The sequence below is a fragment of the Chiroxiphia lanceolata genome, chromosome 14 (genome assembly GCF_009829145.1).
Source record: "Chiroxiphia lanceolata isolate bChiLan1 chromosome 14, bChiLan1.pri, whole genome shotgun sequence".
Lineage (NCBI taxonomy): Eukaryota > Metazoa > Chordata > Aves > Passeriformes > Pipridae > Chiroxiphia > Chiroxiphia lanceolata.
Genome location: NC_045650.1, coordinates 220,850 through 240,802, shown reverse-complemented (window position 1 = coordinate 240,802; position 19,953 = coordinate 220,850). Strand labels below are relative to the sequence as shown.

Genomic DNA, 19,953 nt, shown 5'->3' with positions numbered 1-19,953 from the left:
TGCCTCACCCAGAGCAAAGCCTCCCACCACCAAGGCAAATTCTCTGCACATGAACAAATTCCAGCCAGCTTCACTCAGTCCTCCCTGAGCAGGTGCCAAGATCTGCTACGCTCCGCTGACTGACACAGCCTCCGAAATGAGCGTCTGCCACTGTGCAAACACCCCCAGCAGCATTCTGGTGGGAAACCTATGCTTCAAGTAAGCCAAACAGGGCAGAGGTAGCCTTACCAACCGAACCACGTGGGCTCAGGGGCATTAGGGTCCACAGTGACAAAATAAAACTTGACTATGGAGGAGAACAGCCATGAGAGTATCTGATGAACCATTACTCGCCTTTCTGGGGTGCAGGGGAAAGAGGTTTGGAAGAATCACTTTGAGAACACCTATTACCCAGAACATTATACCACTTAGTCAACCATATGTTTATTTTTCCCCTCTGAGCTGGGACTACCATCACTGTATGAGGGGCTTTAACCACAGAAAACATGAGGTAACACAATTACCTTATACCTCTTCCTAGTGGAATTCCTCAGAACTACCTGGAGCCCAAGGAGGAGGGTGGCTCACCCAGGCTTGGAGGCTCCAAAACACACAGCACCTCATGCAGAGAGGAAGATGGTTTTATAAAACCCCAGCTATCAACCAAACACCACAAACAGCTCCAGTGTACAGGGGCTACTTTGCCCTCTGCATGACACCCTGTTCTCACCATACAAGCAGCAGTCCTTCATTCTGAAAATCCACTTCACTTTTCCAGGTAATCAAGGTGGACAAACAAGCTGGAATTGATGAAATCCGCAGCCAGTGGCACCAAGTGTGTTACACAAACATCTATACCTACAGTCACAATTCCCCCTCCAAATTCTTTCCATATTTTTGTATTATCCAAATCTTTAAGAAAGAACTACGCATGCTGTATCTCACCCACGATTGCACAACATTTCCTCGGCAACAGGCTCTTCCTGCATGATACAGGTGGGAGTAATAGCAATTTTGCTCCTTTTCAGTGTGATTTAGCAGACAGACAAGCAGAAACATCACCACAGGCCCAAGGAACACCCACTGAAGTTAACAGTTCTCACAGATTTAAAAGACACCAAATCAGGCCCAAGCAATCAGGGCTGCCACAAGCCATCACCCAGGGAATGGTGCTTTTCTTGGGCAATCTCCTTCTGCTGAGCTCTTAGTAACCTACAGGAGTCATCCACAACCAGAGCAAAAACAGGGTCTAAAGGCAGCAGGGTAGAGAAACCAGGTAGAAAGGAAACATCAATTAGGAAAGGTCTGATCCAGGATGAGTTTTCTCAAGAGATCTTAATGACGCAAAGAAACTGCTCATTTAACAATGCCCAGTTCAGGCTGATTGTCAGGCAGGCACCACACAACCCCTGAAATCTACTTCAGACCAAGCAGTTTTGGGGTAACTAGCAGAAGTATCTTTTTTCAAAAAATATTTAGTGCTGAGAAGCCCTGTGAGGGTGGGGAGGCCCTGGCACAGGTTGCCCAGGGAAGCTGTGGTTGCCTCATCCCTGGAAGTGTCCAAGGCCAGGTTGGATGGGGCTTGGAGCAACCTGGGATAGTGGAAGGTATCCCTGCCCGTGCCAAGGGTTGGAACGAGATGATATTAAAGGTTCCTTCCAACCCAAACCATTCTGCGATTCCATGATCCCTAGGCATTGTGAAATTCTGGAGAATGCATATTCCATGTTACAGTTCAAATTGTAAATCCCCTCTATGAAGTGACCCAACAGAAGAACTATTTTGGCTGGGGCCCTGAGAAATAACAAGCCTTTGAAGGGAACAAAAAGGAAATTTGCGGGAGGTTGCCCTTGGGGCAGCCCAGACAGGATCACATGCCAGAAACATGCTCTCCACCACAGAGCTCCTGGTTGGAAGCACCTGGAGAGACCTGAGGTCATCCTACAGGGTTTTGGAGCCAGAGGTACAGAGGGTCTGAGGCTCAATCACACCCTGCCTGCAAAGCAGACATGGGGGGGTTTAAGCCATGTCACAAATAGTCAGTACAAAAGCCCAGCTCTTCTTGGCACCATGACCACCTGTGCTGTGCTGGGTGTTCATGGACAGGATCTGCACTTGCTGCGGAGCAGTGACTCCAGATACCCCGCTAAGGCTCTCCATCCCCCTTCTCTCAACTTTCAGCAGTGCCAGATTTGCTCCAAACCCCCCTGTCCCCCCGGGCAGCGCGCGGGACATGTGAGCAGGAGGCCTGCGGATGGCGCAGCCTCGCAAGGAGCTGCCGGAGCTGGAATGCGCCGAGGGCCCCCAGGGACACGATCTTCCACTCGGCTCTTCCTCTGCAGGATCCAAAACAACAAACAAGAAGGAGCCCTTGGCCATTGTTTCTCGGGGAAGGGGGGTGACGGGGAGAGGGCACGCAGCGCAGCCTGCCAGAGGCACGGCTGAGCTTAGGAAGTCCTGCCTGGGCTTCAGCGTATCCGTTCCTCTCCAGGAGGGGCACGGGGAGGCAGGAAGGAGAGAAAATAGAGAACAAATGATCATGTAGCCCTTGAGAGAAACCTGTCTGCTCTCAGAGAGCGTATTTAGCCCAAGCATGCAGCGCCTCTTGCTATACAAAAGAAAAAGAGGAAAGAAAACCCCGCCAGTTCTTCCGTTACTATGTTCTACTCCCGAAAAAAATGGGAGGAAACAGATGTTAAGCTCTCCAGCATCAGGAAATTATCTCTTCATGAGGGTACAGTTACTTCAGTGTATTTAGGTCAAACAAGTAGGGGGAGAATCATGACTTCTCCCCCTTTCAGTTTATGTCTCTGCAGACATTTCAAGCTCTCTGGGTTTTTGTTTTGTTCTTGAAGGACATCGAAGGACCAAGCACAGAGCTGTCCTTGCTCACAGAGCACAACCAGAGGATGCAGCCTGATGAACAATCCCCTGCCCACCTGACAGACCCCCAGCTCTCAGCCACCCACACCACAAACCGCTGCAGCCCCTACAAAAATTTGGCACCTCCTGTTTATGGGTCAAGGAGGAAGATTTGCTGCTGGGCTTTGGCCAGACACGGCAGCACTGCAGCTTGCTTAATGATATTTTTTTTAAAACAGAAAAGGAGGTGGAAGGAGCATGGAGGAGAGACTTGGGTGAAACATCTGCAAAAGGGATCTCCAGGCCATCAGCAGGCACAGTTTACGACTTTCCGGTGCTGGCTCCCCAAGGAGTGCTGAGCCGGTGCCCGTAGGAAGGGACCATAGAATTGAACCAGCGTTTTACATGCTCTGCAAAATACGTTACACAGGAAGTTAAACCCCCTCATTAGGAGCAGGAGAGCAATCTGAATCCCTCTTCAGTCAGGAGTGGACAGACCTTATCAAAACAATGAGTTTAAGAATCACAGAATAGTTAAGACCTCCAAGATCATCAAGTCCAACAGTCAACCCAGCACCACCACCATGTTCACCACTAAACCACGTCCTCAAGTGCCATATCCACACATTTTTTGAACACTACCAGTGATGGTGACAACACCACTGCCTAGTGGCTGAAGGGACCCTGCAGCAATGGCCTCCTCCATCACTGAGGGCAGACTACCAGACAAATTAACAGCAGGCAAACATGCTGCATTCCCTGTGGCAGCAAGCATCTGCCCCACACAGTTTACACTGGTTTAAGGCAAAGCTTTTACAGTCCTGGATCTGCATTTGTGCTCCTGTTAATTCAATCTCCAGTGGGCAGACGGATGGATGCATAGACAGACAGTTCCAGCCCTGTATTCACAAGGACGGAACTCAAAACTCCAGGCTGAGTAAATCAGTTCACTCATGCATAATTTAAACATTACTTCCTTCCCATTTCAGGGAGCTTTAGAGTTTGTGTGGTGGCTAAACACAATGAAATTAGAGCAGGAGAATCTTGCCTGAGGCCATGGGAGAGAGAGAGAGAGTTGCTCGACTGCATCTGTCAGACAACCTGGGCTTGTGCTGGTGCTGCCAGGGGAGGGACCAGCTCACAGCAAACACCAGCAGCTCCACGCTGGGGGCTTGGTGGGCCTGCTGAGATGGGGGGGCAGTGCAGAGGGGTGCCAGGCACCTCCAGGGTACCAGCCCTGGGCTCTGCAGCACACTGAGCTCTAGAATCTTCCACTAAGCCAGGAACAGCTTTATACACACAGTGCCTGCACAGGAAAGGGGAGAGAGCACCTTGTGCCAAACTGAACAGAAGAAACTCAAGGAAAAAAGCCCGTGTTAACTGGAATCAAACGATGAACATACAACAGATTAGTTTCCTGCTGATGGCGAATTTCAGAACAGCCTCTCACAGAGCTCAGGCAGCTTTGGCACTGTACCTGTGCTAAATGTTCCTCCACCCTTGCAGAGCTGACCCAGGAACTGCAGATACACCTTCTGCCCACTGACCCGTGGCAGCATCACCCCTTGCACACTTCCATTTCCCCTGCTCTGCAATTCTAAATTCTTCTGCTCTACAGAAAATAAACTGAGGTAAGTATCAAAGAGGTCCAAAGGATCTGTTCAATATCGACACCCAGGGACTCCCAACAAAATGAAGGAGCCTGAAAAAGTATCCTCTGCCAGAAAAAGGTGATGTTTTGATGCACAACAGCTGTTTTCCCCCAACCTCCCCAGCTATTTGGCACCAACTGTGGTCACTGTAATACAGAAATATCTGCCATTACATGTAGATTATTTAAGCTGCTCAGGAATCAGTTGAAAGTAGTTATTATACGTAAGAACACTTAATTACTATCCAGTAGCATATGTAGGTACTCTAATACCACAGTGATGAGCTAACACAAGGAACAGGCTGATTCAGGGGTCTACACCCATACACACCTCACTAATGCCAGCTCAACACCAAGCCATCCTTCAGGAGGATGCTGGGAGGCAACGCTTCATGATGCTTGTGACTTACTCTGCATCCCAGTTAGTCAGTTTAGTGGAGATGCCTCAGGAACATTACAGATGTGGTATGTCTTAAAAATCCTTTCCTTCTCCATAAATCCTTAAGCAAGAAAGCATGGCTGCCCGTGGGCTGAACATCAGGGCAGAAATCAGTAGCCAGCACTTAATTGTTTATATCTTGAGACAAAGATAGTGTCTAAATAATTGTCTATTGTATACAGAGACAGTACAGGAAAGCTCTTCCCCTCGCCGGGAGCCTACAGGTCACACATGCTTCTGCCATAACATTTGCTATAAATAATCCTCAGTTGAGCAAAGGTCTGCACTAGTTACAGAGCAAGGCAGCACTGTGCTCCTATCGGTTCAGCCATTACCCCTCCCCAGAGAGTGCATATCCTACCCTATTGTTCCTGCTCAAATGTTTGAAAGAATTATTTTTTCCTTGTTTCTTTTGTTTGGGGAGTTTATTTATATTTCCTCTTTGACATGGAATTACTACTAGAAAAAATAAGTGCCATCTTTACAAGGCAGCTCACCAATGCCAACACTGAGGGTCACGTTTGTAGGATATTGCCATAGTTACAGACCTCCCAATCTGTGATTCTGTGTTCATGTATGTTCAGCACATTCAGATCAGGATTAGAAACAAAGAGCTGGGTGCCAACACTGGTCCCAAAGTCACAAGCAAAGACTGGGAGCACATGAAGCAACCCGTTCTGCTCAAGCATTTCAAAGAATTTTTCAGCATGTTACTCAGCCACTCCCTTACATGGCCCTGGTGATGTCAAAGAGCATCTCACATGTACTTAACTGCCTCCCTCCAAGCCCTATTTCTACCTCCAGACCAAGTAACCCATTCCTTTTAGGCAGATACACAGGTGGATTTCCCCGCACTCCTTTCCCCCCGTGCCCTTTTTCTTGGAGTACTTTGACACAACCATACGAGCACAGGACTGGACAGCTGGGGTTCACCCCCCCAAGCACCACACTATGGAAAATCCAACTCTCAAAGCAAAGCCTTCTGATACAAGGTGAGGTATCTCCTTGCCATGCTCTGAAATTGCTGTCAAGTCTCACTTTAGAGCCCCAGGTGGAAGTGTAGAAGTGTCACAATTCCTTTAGGAGTCTTGTGCACTGCTTTCAAGTAAAATCACCCCCGGTTTCTGGGTGTTTGGAGGCTGGATGTTCCAAACAGGCCCAAGATACCCGATGTGCCTTCAGCCATTGCTACAGTCCAGGATATCCAGCTCAGGAAGACAGGCAGCCTCGAATAAAAATTGCCTTTAGGCACATAAAAAACCTAACCTCATGTTTCCAGAAAAGCACGGTGATGCCGTCGTGCCTGGCAGCTCTTGCACTGGGGCTTTTCAACCCCAGAGAGGCACAGAGCTTTGGGGGTCTGACACCTTACTTCTCCCTCACAAGGCTGGCACAGAAGTCTCAAAAGTCACATGGTGCCTCCCAGACATGCAGACACCTTTCTCCTGCCTTCCTCCTCCACAGCAACACCAAACCCCATCCTTATCTGCCTCCAGAGCAGTGACAACCCATCCAGGAGTGCCCAATCAGCCCAGGGAGACACATAGTGATGCTCTGCAGGAACTAGGGGCACATGGGTGATGTTCAGAGCCTAGATTTGGTGGCTGTTGTAGGTGTTACCGTATATTTGTGCAGTCCAGCTTGAGCAGAGCTGCTCTTCACATGCACAGCTCATAACCCAAGGCTTCAAACCCACAGTCTGCCAGGGCCAGCCCGCTGTGAGGATCCAACACGGACACTAAACCAAACAAGCCGAGTTTGGGCGGACACTGGGAGCACATCCCTGTCTGGATTGCTGCACGGTCTCACTAGCGTGGCTTTGCCCTGCAAAAGGGGCTGTCAGCTCACATTCCTCATGCTCCAGGGCCCCACTCCAGCCAGCCACGCTGCACTGGGTGAGGCAGCTCCGAGCACCGGGAACCAGCATCGGGTTCAATTACCATCACTGCTGAGGAGCTTTCTCACCTCCTGCCACACATCCCGGCCCCCAGGATGGGGCTGAGCACACACAGGTGTCTCCTCCGCCTTCCCACCCTGCCCTCCTCAAGGATCCACCCAGCCCTTTTTTTAGGGTTAAAAAACTTGGCAGAGCAGGAGCAGCTAAAGGTTCTCTTCATCATTATTTATGGAATAAAACCTGAATCTCTTTTTTTTTTTTTACAAGGAGCTGGGGATTATATTCCAAAGTACTAGGCATCTTTCTATTTCACTCTCTTCTATATTCTGTATATTCTATAGTCTCTCCAATGAATCTTTTTCAACAGCAAGTGAATTTATTGCTATGAGTGGTAAAGGACTAAAAAAAAGCCATGAGCAGGATAGGAGAGGACCAGTCACCCTGAAAGTGCCCACTGCATCCCCACTGCAACTCAAGGATGACCCAGCACACCTGCATCTTCACCCGTGCTTTAAAAGCACAAACAGTCCAGGAACACGTGCAAGCAACATCTAGTTTTTGCAGGAAATTGCACTGCACGAATATCCAAACACTGCTATCATGCCAAAAAAACAACATGCTGGATTGCCATCACACAGACCTGAATGCTTTCTAGGTTACAGTGTTCAGCAAATGCTGAGCAGCAGTGATACCTGCCCTTAGTTCTGGAGAGCCCTGGAACTCCACAGCAGCCAGGCACCGGGCTGCAAATCCAGCAGCATGCCTTGGAAAAGATAAATATATATGTTCTGCAAGGACATGCATCCTATGGAGGGACAGGACCAGCCCACAATGAGCCATGGCACAGTGGCTTGTGTTTGCTCAGGGACTGGGTTCAAACCCTGTTCAGCTGGTGCAGGAGCTGCAGGAACTCCCACACAGCTCGACCTGCCTGCACAGGCAGGGCAGGACCAGCCCAAGCTCCCAGGGAGCTCCCTAGCACTGCCAGCCTTCACAAAAGCTCTCTGGATGTTACTCCAGCCCGGTGGTGTCTTGTATTTGGCTGGAGCCAGCACTCAGCGCCGAGGTTTACCGGTCATATGCTGTGTCTTTGCTTCGTGCTTTCACATTTCCTTCCCATAGTACAATGACTGGGCTCTCCCCTACATAGGCTATATGGGAATAAAAATCTTTAAGGAGTCAAGCCTTCCTGTCCATCCCACTCAAGAAGCATCAAAAGTGCACTCTGAGCCATGCTCATACCCAACCATTTGGCACAAGGGCTGAAGACATCAGGGTGAAGACAGCAAATACTTTGACAGGCTACTGGTCCCAGTGACAGCACCTTCCCACAACCACTGTGATTCACCACTCATCAGCAGTGGAAAAAGTGACCCCTTCTTCCTTCAGAGGAAACAGAGACGTGCTTAAAAAAAAGGTTTTTTAAGAAAACTTGAGCAAAACTCAATTCCACAGAACCAGAGGGATCTTCCATGGACTTTAATCGCTCCTTTTCTTGTGTGTCTTTAAATACTCTCCCTCCTCCAGCAGGCAACAAGTGCCAATCCCAGCAACGGCACTTGCAGAACAGCCACTATTTCACAACTACCTGCAGCAAGAAAATCAAGAAACCTGACACAGCGTGTCAAAAGTAATCTCCCTGAAAGAGGTGGCAACTGGGAAGAGTTGGAAAGAGCTACCCCTGGCACAGGGGCTTCGATCCTGCCTGTGGATACAGAAACACATCAGACAGTGACTGCTCTGCCCATGGCTCTCAGTGGATGACAAAACAGGCCCAGGGAAGGCAGGAATGAGGCAGCAAGAGAAGCACCCAAAGAAAATCAATCTTTGTGATCCTCACACCAAGGCATTCACCCACGTTCAGTTTGTTTCCAATCCTGAAAGAAGCCTATGCTGAACTTCCCTCCCAGCTGCACTCCTCTGGCTCCCTCAACAAGGGATGGATGCAAGAGCAGAGAAGGAGCAAATGAAGAGAGAAAATAATTAAGCATCTCATCTGTGAGCTGGGTTATATGCTCATTTTTGGAGCTGGCCTGTGTAGAGCCAGGAGCAGGACTTCGATGATGTTCATGGGTCCCTTCCAACTCAAGACATTTTGATTCCATGAACACAAAGTTCTCACCCATCTCTACAGGAATGCAGCTCCACAGCCGCCAGTTCAAATCCAGCTGTTATTTAACCAGCTCAAAACATGATCTTCCCATACCCCAATAGCTAGAAATCACAATTTAAGCTGCACAAGGCTGAACCCCAGCTTACTACCATCAGCAAAAGAGCAGATTAACACAGGGCTCCAAGGGTACTTCGCTGGACTCTTTGCAGAAGATCTTGTCCCAGATTGTAGCTTCTCTAGAAACCCTCCTGCACACTCAGGAAATGCTCACAATCCATCCATCCCAAAGATACTCCTAACCCAGCTCCCTCAACTCCTCTCCCACTGCCAGGGAGGAAAGCTGTGCCTTTAAGCATCAAAATCAGATTTCCCACTGACCTGCTCAAACACATATTTAGGTGCCTAACTAAACTGCAATTAGGGGTCTCAATATTCATCCTTGCAGTGTGTTGTTACCCTCATGCAGCAAAGGGGATATAAAGAACCAGGGAAGTGCAGCACAGAGGGCTTCCTCCAACACCACCTAAACCCACGGCTCCTTCCTGCTTCCAGCAGAAGTTGCACCTCCTTTTGTGTGTTTGAGGGAAGACAGACAATGCTTTTGGTCTTCTGAACAGTGCCCCAAGGAGCATCCAGCAATCAGTCTTTGTCCCCTGGCCACAGCACTGCACAGATCCATGGAGCTGTCCTGCAGCATCCTGCAGTAAAGCTCTGCCCAAAAAACTTCTTTTTCCTGTTTTCATCTCTGTCTTGTTAAAAACATCTATGCTGCAGCTGTAAATAAAAGTTAAATTTTCCAGGAATCAAAGAAGGTGCCTAGAAAGAATATAGAGTAATTATTACTCAGAAAGTTGAAGTCTGAAATCATAGGGATAGACTTCCTGTACTTCCTAGAGACCATTTTTGTGGCATTGCCCTCATCCTTTATGGGTACAAAACCCACTGACCACAGAGGAGCATTAAGGAGTACAAACATACCAGCCCAGATCACCCAGGGCTTCCATACAACCCACTGCTTCCTCCTGTGCTCTGGGCAAGGGCAAACGCTTCAGAGGCAAGAACTTCATTAATGAGTAATTGTAGAATAATCTGCATCCTGGAGAAAACTGCTTCTAGCTCTGTCATACACAGGCTGGCTTTTGCCCTTAAATGCATTTCTTTAGTTCCCTTTTAAACAAATATCTCTAACTAATGCAACTCATTATCTTCTTAAAAGTTTATTTAAATGCTTGGCTTTAACTTATTTATGTCAAGAAGTCATAGGGACCAATTATGGACCAGAGAAAGGCCACAGAGGCAGTGCCTGCCCTTGGAGAATTTACAGAGTGAGAAAATATCAACCACTGAAGGGTGAAAAGCAAAGCCTTGGCTCTTCCTGCAGCAGATCCCTCCTGCAGGATTCCTGTTTGCAAACATCAACTTATTATGCAGTTCCCAACATCAGACCTGGCAGCAGGTCCCCTGGACAGTCCAGCTGAGAAACTGAGCTCCCTTTGAAAGTAATGCTCAGATGTTTGCATCAGGCTTCTGAGGCCCCCGTTTCTCCTGCCCCCCCCCCCAACTCCCTCTCCGTAGGTGAGGTGATGCCCTACCCTGTCCGAGGGGCAGCACTCACCCTGGTGACTAACTGCGTTTTTTTCCTGGTTTTCCTTGCTCTCAGCAGCCCCCTCTCAGGAACAGGAGGGCAGCCTATTCAATTCCATCAGACTGTTCAGCAGCAGCCAGAGCTCTCCCAGCTCTGGTGCTGGGTTTGCCACCAGGAAACCTGGAATGGTTCCTTTATCATAAGGAATCGTGGCCACTCCAGCACCACCTGGAACCCAGCAAACCTTCCGGTGGAAGGTGTCCCTGCCCATGGTACAGGGTTGGAACAAATGTTCCTTAAGGGCCTTCCAACCCAAACCATTCTTTGGTTTCTGTGTTTCTGGTGGCTCTGCTTTAGATTCAGTTCATTCACTCAAAAGGAATCAAAAATCAAGCAGAAGGGGGTTTAAAATCCACCTCCACTCCCATTAGAATATTTTAGGTCTGGCCTTCAAAATCTGCCTTTGCAGGAGTGGAAACAAAATGGTGTGACAACATGAACCATCAGCTGAACCCACTAGAGCTGAGACTTGGGATGTTCTCTCAACTCCAGTCCTGGTCCAGCAAAGCCCCAGGTTGTCTCATCTTTCATTTTAATGTATTTTAACACAAGCCTTGTCTGTAAGACCAAGGTCTTTGCCATCCATAACTTCCTTCCTGGGCAAATGACGAGATAATTCATGGGAAATATCACTCAAAACAAACCAGATCCATTTGGCTGTGGAGAGCCTCTACACAGACTATACTCAGACGTTCCTTACATCATTACCTAAATCTAACTTTGAATTTAGCAAAGTCACCCTGGGAACCCCTGCTCAAAGCTCCCAGCTCAGAGCAGGAGGAGCCCTTGGGAGAAACCAGCTCCCTGCAGAAGGTTCTTATCGCTTCGCTAAAACTCGAGGAGCAATAACAGGAAGGAATTGTTTTGGCAGGACTTACACCACACAAAGTAAACTCACCAGCCACTGAGGTGTAAAACCTCACTGGAAAGCACACGGAGACATTACCCCCTGTGGGTGTGGAGGGCATGCCCCGGGCTCAGATGGGCTCCCATGCACTCACCCCAGCCATGCCCAGCCTGCCAGCATACACCACACCATGGGACCACGTTCAGCCACGTTCACACCATGTGGAAATGCTGACACCAGCACCCTGAGCCCTGCTGTTTCTCCCAGCTTTCCCTGTTATCCATAAGCAGGTGATCCAGGCATCAGCTTGGGCCACCAAGGGACACAGGGTGTGCTGCTCGCCTGCTCTCACTGCTGTCAGTCTTTTCCAAGTTCCAGTATACAGTGTGGAAACCAAGCTCAGGATGTGTTCTGCACCCAGGAATGTTGTCCAACTCCCTGTGGCTCCAGGGAGGGATGGGAAGTTGGTAACGGGCTCTGGGGCTGACGGGAAGTGCCCTTTCAGTGCAAACCCACTCCTTGAGCTGCTCAAAACCTGGTGATGGCCTCCTCCTCCCCCTCACTCTCTGCTGTGCTGCCCGAGCTCAGGTAGGACCCTGGTGCCACCACCCAGCCAAGAGCACCCTGTGCTCCAGCGTGGTGAAGGAGGCTGGGTGTGCTGTGGGGAAGCCCAACTGCCCGGCTTGAAGCTTCAGTCTGGCAGCTCCAGAGCTGTGTGACCTCACTCCACTGCAGCCACATGTCCCCCAGCTCAGGGCAGACACTGCCATTGTTGGACACACAATAGGCATCTTTTGTACCCAGGACTGAAACAGGGTAGCTTTAAACTGATTAATGGCTCTCTCACACAAGCCCCCAAGTGTGCAGGAGGCCCCAGGCAGACAGTGCCAGCCCATGTTCCAGCGGGGTGGCATCAGCCGCTGCCCAGTGCCAGCGTGGTGTGAGGGGCACAGCGAGAGCAGATGAGCTGCACCCGCTGCCAGGGTGGCTTGTTCAGACTGAGGGACACAAGCCGGCTGCTGCCAGGCTCCCCGTCCCGCTACCAGGCACGTGGCGCACAGGCGCCTCCGAGAGCCTGCCCAGTGCCCATTACTCATGCCAGCACACGGCTGCTCCGCCACCCTGTCCCTCCACAGCAGAGCCCTCACACTGCAGCCTGTTCAGTGAGGATCCCACCGCTGTTGCAGGCAGCAAAGGAGCTGCCAGGCAGCTCCTGCTGACACCCTCACCAGCCGGTGCTGGATCCGAGGGGCTCACACCTCCTCACCTGGATCGGGACAAGCCTCTAGCAGCAGATTCCCTCCCAGTGCAGAACAGGCTGCTGCAGCTCTGTGTGTGGGGACTGGCTGCCTGTGCAGCCTCCCCAGGGCTCTACTTGGCAGCAAAAGTTCAAGAAAAAGCCATGGGAAATTCAAAGCTTAATTCCGCCCCGGTGTGCAGAGGTGGAGGAATGTCACACATGTGGCTTTGATCTTTACACCTGCCCCAGTTTGGTGCTTCCCTCTTTTGGGATGGCAGCCAAAGGTGAACAAAAAACCCAGTGAGAGCCTGGGCAACTCAAGGTGTGAGCAGCCAGAGAGGGGGGCACAATTTGGACAGCAAAGCTTTCAGATCCTCCTGATGGTGTTGCCAAGCTGTAGCCAAACATCACACACTGCTCTGTGTGAGAGGAGCTGCGGCTTCACACAGGTGAGGAGCAGCTTTGGCAACCCAGAGAGCACAGCCTGGGAAACGCAGCTATCGCTGCCAACCATCTAAGCCACAAAGATTAGTTAAGGGAAAAAAACAAGGTGGAAGCAACACAGGTCGAGCAGCTCTCTCAGATAAGACACTGAGGCACGGACAGGTTAACAGGCGGCCTTGGTCACAGCCACAAGGCTGCGGCGAGTGAAAACAGAGCCTGCCACGTGCTCTGCCTGCCCACCCACACCTGTGCCATCCAGGCCACGTGTTCTGGATGCCAAAGGCAGGGTTTGGTGGGTTCTGCATCCCCCACACACCCTGACTTTGCATCACTCAACGTGTTCGCAACACACCACTCACCAGCCAGAGCAGGCTAAGCACAAGAAGCTGCAAACTGCAATGAGGGCCATGCCCTGACTTCGGCATCACTCTAAGTTTTCCTTAACCCGAGGTTTCCTGTGAAAAAACCCAAGGGTGAGTTTGAGCAGAACACAGGGATTTGGGCTAAGCATGAGCTGTGCACGACGCCAGCCCTGAGCTTCGCCCTAGATACTCCACAACATCCTTTTAACCCAGCAAGACGTTTAGGATGTGAGCAAGACCAAGTCCTGCCCTTGCTCCAAACAATAGACTCTGCAATAATGGTGCAACCAGAACTTCCTGTGCAGTGGCGTGCGCCAGCTCCCGGGAAAAAACACCACGGAAAGCACTGCCACAGGAACAGAGCACCAGGGCAGCTCCTCTAGCATCCTGGGGACCCTGCTTGGGCAGCAAGCAAAGCACCACAACCCAGCCCAGGCTGGGAAGCAGGGAAAACCACACCAGTGGCTCAGAAACCGCCCAGGAATGGCTATGGATAATTCATTCTCACATCAGCCTTTTGCAACATCTGGACGTGGCTTTCTCCCATGGATGTCTCATTGTCCTGCAGAGCTTGTGACAGCTTTGTGATTTGGGAGGCTCTGATCTCAGCTCAGCTAGGGTGAACCTGATCATCACTCTCTCCTGGTGCAGGAGTTCAGCATCTCACGGTGAGATTGGACGGGTCCAGCAAGGACAGAGCAACCCATGGCATCAGACACCAGAGGTACCAATTGAATTCAAAGTGCTCCAGTGTTAGCCTGTTGGAGCTTCTACCACGAATGAGGGATCAACACAGCCTGCTACCCCAAGCACGGAGAAAAGCCAATGGCAAACTCCTACAGCAAAACAGGAATTGAGTTTTCCACAGCTCTGCTGGTCTGGGAGGATTTGGGGAGAGATGGGGAGAATTATTAATGAATGGGAAAGGACTGAACCAGCACTCAACCAGACACCACCAGCTCCAAGCTCAGGAGTGTTTTCTCTTGCCAGCCAACAGCAGGACACAAGAGCTCCAGGCTGGAAGCTGCCAACACCACACACCTTGGCTCTGTGCCATCCCTCCCTCCCTGGGCTGGGGATCCTGAACCCTGGAAGCTGCAGAGGACGCAATGCTCAGTGTGCGCACACGAGGCCACCCTCACACACTCAGCATCCTTCTAAAGTCACATCAGTCCATCTCTCCAGCTCTGCTGAGAACACTTGTCAAATGCTGGTACATTCATTTACCTATAATCTTTTCAAACAGGGACAGAAAGTGTTTCTGTGAGTTTTTCTGGTCCTAAAGTGGAGCAGATATCCACCTGAAGCCCATGGATGATCCTATGCTGAGCAGGGGAGGAGTGTGAGGAGTCCTCCCACTGAGGAGAGAAGAGGGGCAGAGACAAAGTGTGATGAGCTGACCATAGCCACTGTTCGCCATCACCCTGAGCCACTGAGGGGGAGAAGATGGAGAAAACTGAGAGTGAAGTTGAGCCCAGGAAGAAGGGAGGGGTGGGGGGGAAGGCGTTTCTTCTATTTCTGCCACCTTCCCCACAGCCCAGGAAGACTATGCCATGGATGTGCAGAAAGCCCAGCATTTATTTCAAAAGGAAAAAGCTCACTAAACAGGTGACTTGCACTTGAAGCCTGGCTCAGCAGCAACCATGAAGGGTTTGGGATGCTCCAGGACCTCAATTGAGACCTCCTGGAACAAACAGAACTAGCTAAATTAAGTCCCCTACTACTGGATTTAGCACATATAAAGCACAAACTCCTGTGAAGCACATCAGTACAGGCTGTGCAGAGACACAGCATCCAGAGATACTGCCAATACATGATAAAAAGGCCAAATTTCCCCGGAAAAACTGTAACCCAGCAGCTGGCAATGTCAAAGAGGAAATAGTAAAGCGAAACAAGGTTTCACACCATTCCTTCCATCAGCTCACCTAACTTGTCTCTGCCTTGCTCTCTCCCTGAGGATGTAGAGAGGGATGAGGTGTCCCTCTACGCAGCAGCTCCCACAGCCAAAGTTGTGGCTGAGCATCCCAAAGTACGAGGACTGTCCCCCACCAGCCTCTTCAAAGAGTCACCTGCAGCAGGTCAATGTTTAAGGATAAAGAAAGCAAAGCCTCATTCCCAGGACTAAGGAAGGCCTCCTTAAATGGGGAAGGAGAGATGAGGACAGATATGGCAAGGCCGGAAAGCACACACTGATTGGGACACCAAGCCCAACACACACTCCATACAAGAACACCAACCCCCACAGCCCCAGCACAGCTCCCTGGTGTTGCACAGTGGAGGACTGGGCTTTACCGGCCATGTGAGCCAGGTTTGGGTCAGGACAAGCAACAGGCAGCCTGGCAACACATTCCAACAGAGGGAGACGCAGAGCTGTGGGCTCCAGAACCTCTTTCCAGAGAGGAAGAGTGGAGAAACCACATGCAAGAACACCAGAACTCTCAGAGTCAACCAACAGCAAAAAAACATTCACTAGGAGACAGTAGGAAAATGCATTTTAAAGTGGCTTCCTTGGGGGGAAAAAAAAAACAAAAACAAAACAAAAAATCCAAGGCTACTCCATAGTTTCTTATTTTAACGACTACTTGGTGGCCCAGTAGGCTGCAGTGGGACAGGGAACTGGGCTCCCTGTACTCAGCCCTCCACACACAACACCCCAAAATTCATTTGTTAGTGTTCAGGTGCACATAACTTTGTTATATGAGGGAACTCTTCCCCACAAGTCTGTGTTCCCAGACGTGCATCGCTGCCTAATTATCCAGCAGAGCTCTCCCTGCCCAACTCCCCGTTACAAAATCCTTTATGATGTTTCCAAAATGCCCCTTCTGGCAAATTCTAACGCAGGTTTTCGGGTGTGCAGATAAAGAAAACTCCAATAAATCTGTCCATTTAACGGAAAATTAATACTGTGTCCTAATGTTAGCACCACAGAGAAACTACCTCCTTTCCACAGCTATTGCGTGTTGGGTGCAAGAAAGCCAAATACAACAAACCTTTAATAAAGAATGCCCCACAAAAATCAAAGTTGGTGATGCTTATGCCCTGTAACACGGCTGGCAGGAGGCCACACGTGGTCACATCCCTGGCTTGTGGGTGCCAGCAGGAACCCATCCCATTGGAGGAGCCCAGGGTGGAAGCAGCACCCGCCCATCTTCAGGCAGAGTAATTTATTAAATCAGCTCATATTAGTGCAAAAATTGGGGAAGTGCTTGGGATCACAAGACATAAACAAAGCTGGGTGAACACAGACAGAAATAACTGCTGCAGGTGTCACCAGGTTGCAGTTATTAGCTGGGGAGTTTTCAGCTCCTGACCTCATGCCCTTGGGATTCCCAATACGATTTCTGAGAGGTCTTAATAAGGTAAGTTGAAAAGGAAACTCATTCTCATGCTTCACCTGGAAGCTTCACAGGAGCCTGCAAGCTGGAAAGAATAAAAACCCACTGAGCAGGATGGCTGCAAGGAATCAGTGCTCAGGAAAACGTGCAGTAACAGCACGCAGGAGACTCCGGTGCTTGGGAAGCCAGGGTGGAGAGAATAACATTTGCAACAGGTATGGATAAACCAAAGTGAACACAAGGACCAGAAAGTCAACCTGTTGCAACCGGGGACTTGTAGTACACAGGATCAGGAACTGCAATTTTCAGACTCATCTTCCCAAAGCAGAGCTTTCCGCAGCACTTCCAGCTTAACCTCATCAGGAGGCTGCCCCAAGGAGAGGATGCATTTTCCCTCCCTGGCTTGCACACAAGTTGAGGCCCCTACCTGTTTCTCCTCTCCCTTGAGCAGCCTGGACCACCAGGCTCATGTCCCACTTGGCCTGAAGCCACCACCCGAGAGCCTACCAGTAGCCAGCCAAGCTCTGGGACATGTCCCCCGGGGCAGGAGGAGAACAGCAGCGAGGCCCCTGCCAACCTCTCTGAACGACAGCGCCCACCCCGAGGCCACTCAGCGTCCCGTCCCTACCGCAGTGGGGACACGTCAGCCACTGGTGACACAGGGACAGAGACTTGCTCCGAGTGGCTCTCAGTCCATACCCTCCCTGGGTACCACTGATGCCGGGCAGTCAACATGCCCCTCTCCAGCCCGACAACGACCACCCCGCTCAGCTTCTCCTTACAGCAACACACAGAAACCGTATTAATTCATTCCAGGAAAACCAGCTGGCAAGAGCAGAAACGCGGCACTCCCCGTGCCTGTCTGGTAACTTGCTCAATCAGGGACTGAATGCCACTGGCATGAGCCGTCCTGCCAGCGCCGGGCACCCTCGGCACGCGAGTAGGACCCCCAAACCCTCTGCACAGGGGCTCCAGCAAAGCTTCCCCTGCCCTGGGACTGTCAACTGACTGTAACAGACGGAAATTGTGCACTTTTACTTTCCCCGAGCCAGTGAGTGACGATGCCGTGGAAGGAGTAAGCAGCATTCCATAAATATTTGATTTAAACGGTCACAGTACAGTTTGGATCCACCGAGGGTTTAATACCTACTCCCACACGGCCCCGTGTGAGGTGTGATCGAAGTCGGCCCCGCAGCCTGGTGCCACTGGAACACGGAGCTGGTGCCGGTTTTGCCGTGATCCGTCCTCACTTGGGGGAAGGAGTCGTGCCTTGTTTTATAACAAAATACGAGGGAGGAGCAAGGAGGTGATATCAGCCATTAATCCCTGTATTTTGAAACATCTCATCTCATAAACGTTCAGGTGTAAAACAAACCACAGAGGTGGAGATGGGAACGGGAACTCTCCAGCGAGACTCTTTAAACACCCGAGTAAGACTTTCTCACCGAGGTTGCCCCGTCGATTCCCGAGACCACTATAACCTGCAAGCAGCGAACCCTCCCACCAAAAAAAACTCCCACCACAGCCCACAGAAATGTTCTCCTGGACTCAAACACGCCCTGAATCAGCCCGGGTGAGCAATGACCCAGTTCTTCGGAGTTCACACCGGGGGTAAACCGGTCTCAAAACCGCTGGATTCTAACACACACGGAAAATAAACCCGGACCCGGGGGCCGCGCAGGATCTGCCCGGCTCGGCTTCGCGCTGGTGCTTCCTCAGCATCTCAACGAAGCCAAAAAAAACCTAACAAAGAAAAAGATTCCCACATGATGTTATATAAAGGGGTTTTGCGAAACCAATCTGAACTCCGCGGCTTTGCGATCATTGCGGGGCGCAGGAAGGTCTGTTCCGCAGGTACCTGCGAGGGGGCGACACGTATTTATGGGACCAGAATACAACGAGGAGTAATGCGACCCTTCACCCTGCGAGTCCCCGGCACTGGGGCGGGGGTCGGGGATCCCCATCCCAGTCCTAATCCTAGTTCCCGCTCTTACCTCACCGCATGGCCTCGGCGCCGCACGCTCACGCGATCCCGGCAAATCAGGGCAACTCTTGCGCTAGCGTCGGGAAGTTTGAAATGTTTTTTAAAAAAAAAAAAAAAAAAAATACGAAAAAAATAAAACTGCAAAAAAATTTTTCAAAAATACACAAAATTAAAAACACCCCCGAAAAATAAAACTATAAAAAAAAATTTAAAAATACAAAAAAATTAAACCCACAAAAATTAAACCCACAAAAAACCAATAACAAAAAACCAATAACAACAAAATAAAAAGAAGTTTTAAAACGCGGCTAAAGGTGCGAGATGCTCCAAGAGAAAGTGAAGTCAGCAAACGACACCAGCCGGCGGAGGGGGTGCCCGGCCGCCCCCGGACCTGCTCCCGCCGCGCTCCCCGCCGGCCCCGGGCCCAGCCCGGGCCCCCGCAGCTCAGGGGGCCCCCCGGAGCGGGCTCGGGCCGCCCCCGGGGCCGGCGGCCGCCCGCGGGCAGCGGGGCGCGGGGGGCGCCCGCGGGGCCCGGCTCGGGCCGCGCTGCTTCCGCCGCCGCCGCTCCGCATCCCCGCAGCCCCAGCCCGGCCCGCCCGGCGCCGGCCGCCGCTCGCCGCACCCGCAGACACAGCCCCGACGGCCAGAAACGAGAGCTCGGAGCGCTGCTCGGAGCCCGCGGAGCCGCCCGGGCCCGGCCTGGCCCCCCCGCCCGCCGCTTAACGCGGCACCGCCCGCCCCGAACGCGGGACAACACCGGGGCGATCCCCTGCCCCGGGCTTTGGGATGGAAGGTGCTTTTTGCCCCCGCGCACCGCAGCCCACGGGGGCGGTGTCCCTGCTGTCCCTGCGTGTCCCCGGCCGTGCCGCTCTCCGCCCGCCCCGCTGCCGCGATAAGAACAATCGGAGGAAGCGCGGCCACAGCCCCGTCCCGTCCCACGCACCTCCTGGCCCTGGTGCAGGAGGAGAGTGAGGCGCCGGAATGTGGCACAGAGGGCTCTGCCCCCCAAAAGGTGGCAGGCCCCTTCCAGGGGGGCTCACGACCCCCAGCCCTACATCATCACTAAGGTCCATTCCAATGCAACCGTTCCACGGTGGCAGAAAGACACTCTGCCTCAGGCACACCTAGACCAGCTCCTCCATCACTACTGAACAG

The 19,953-nt window shown here is 51.3% G+C and overlaps 1 protein-coding gene across 1 annotated transcript in view; it reads right to left on the bottom strand.

Annotated features, from left to right (window-relative positions):
- Positions 1–18,943, bottom strand: part of ARHGEF9 (Cdc42 guanine nucleotide exchange factor 9) — a 207,029-nt gene extending 188,086 nt beyond the window's left edge. Inside the window, 1 exon segment of the mRNA XM_032701633.1 lies at positions 18,809–18,943. The gene's annotated coding sequence lies outside the window, so the exon portion shown is untranslated.
- Between the last annotated feature and the right edge of the window lie 1,010 nt (positions 18,944–19,953).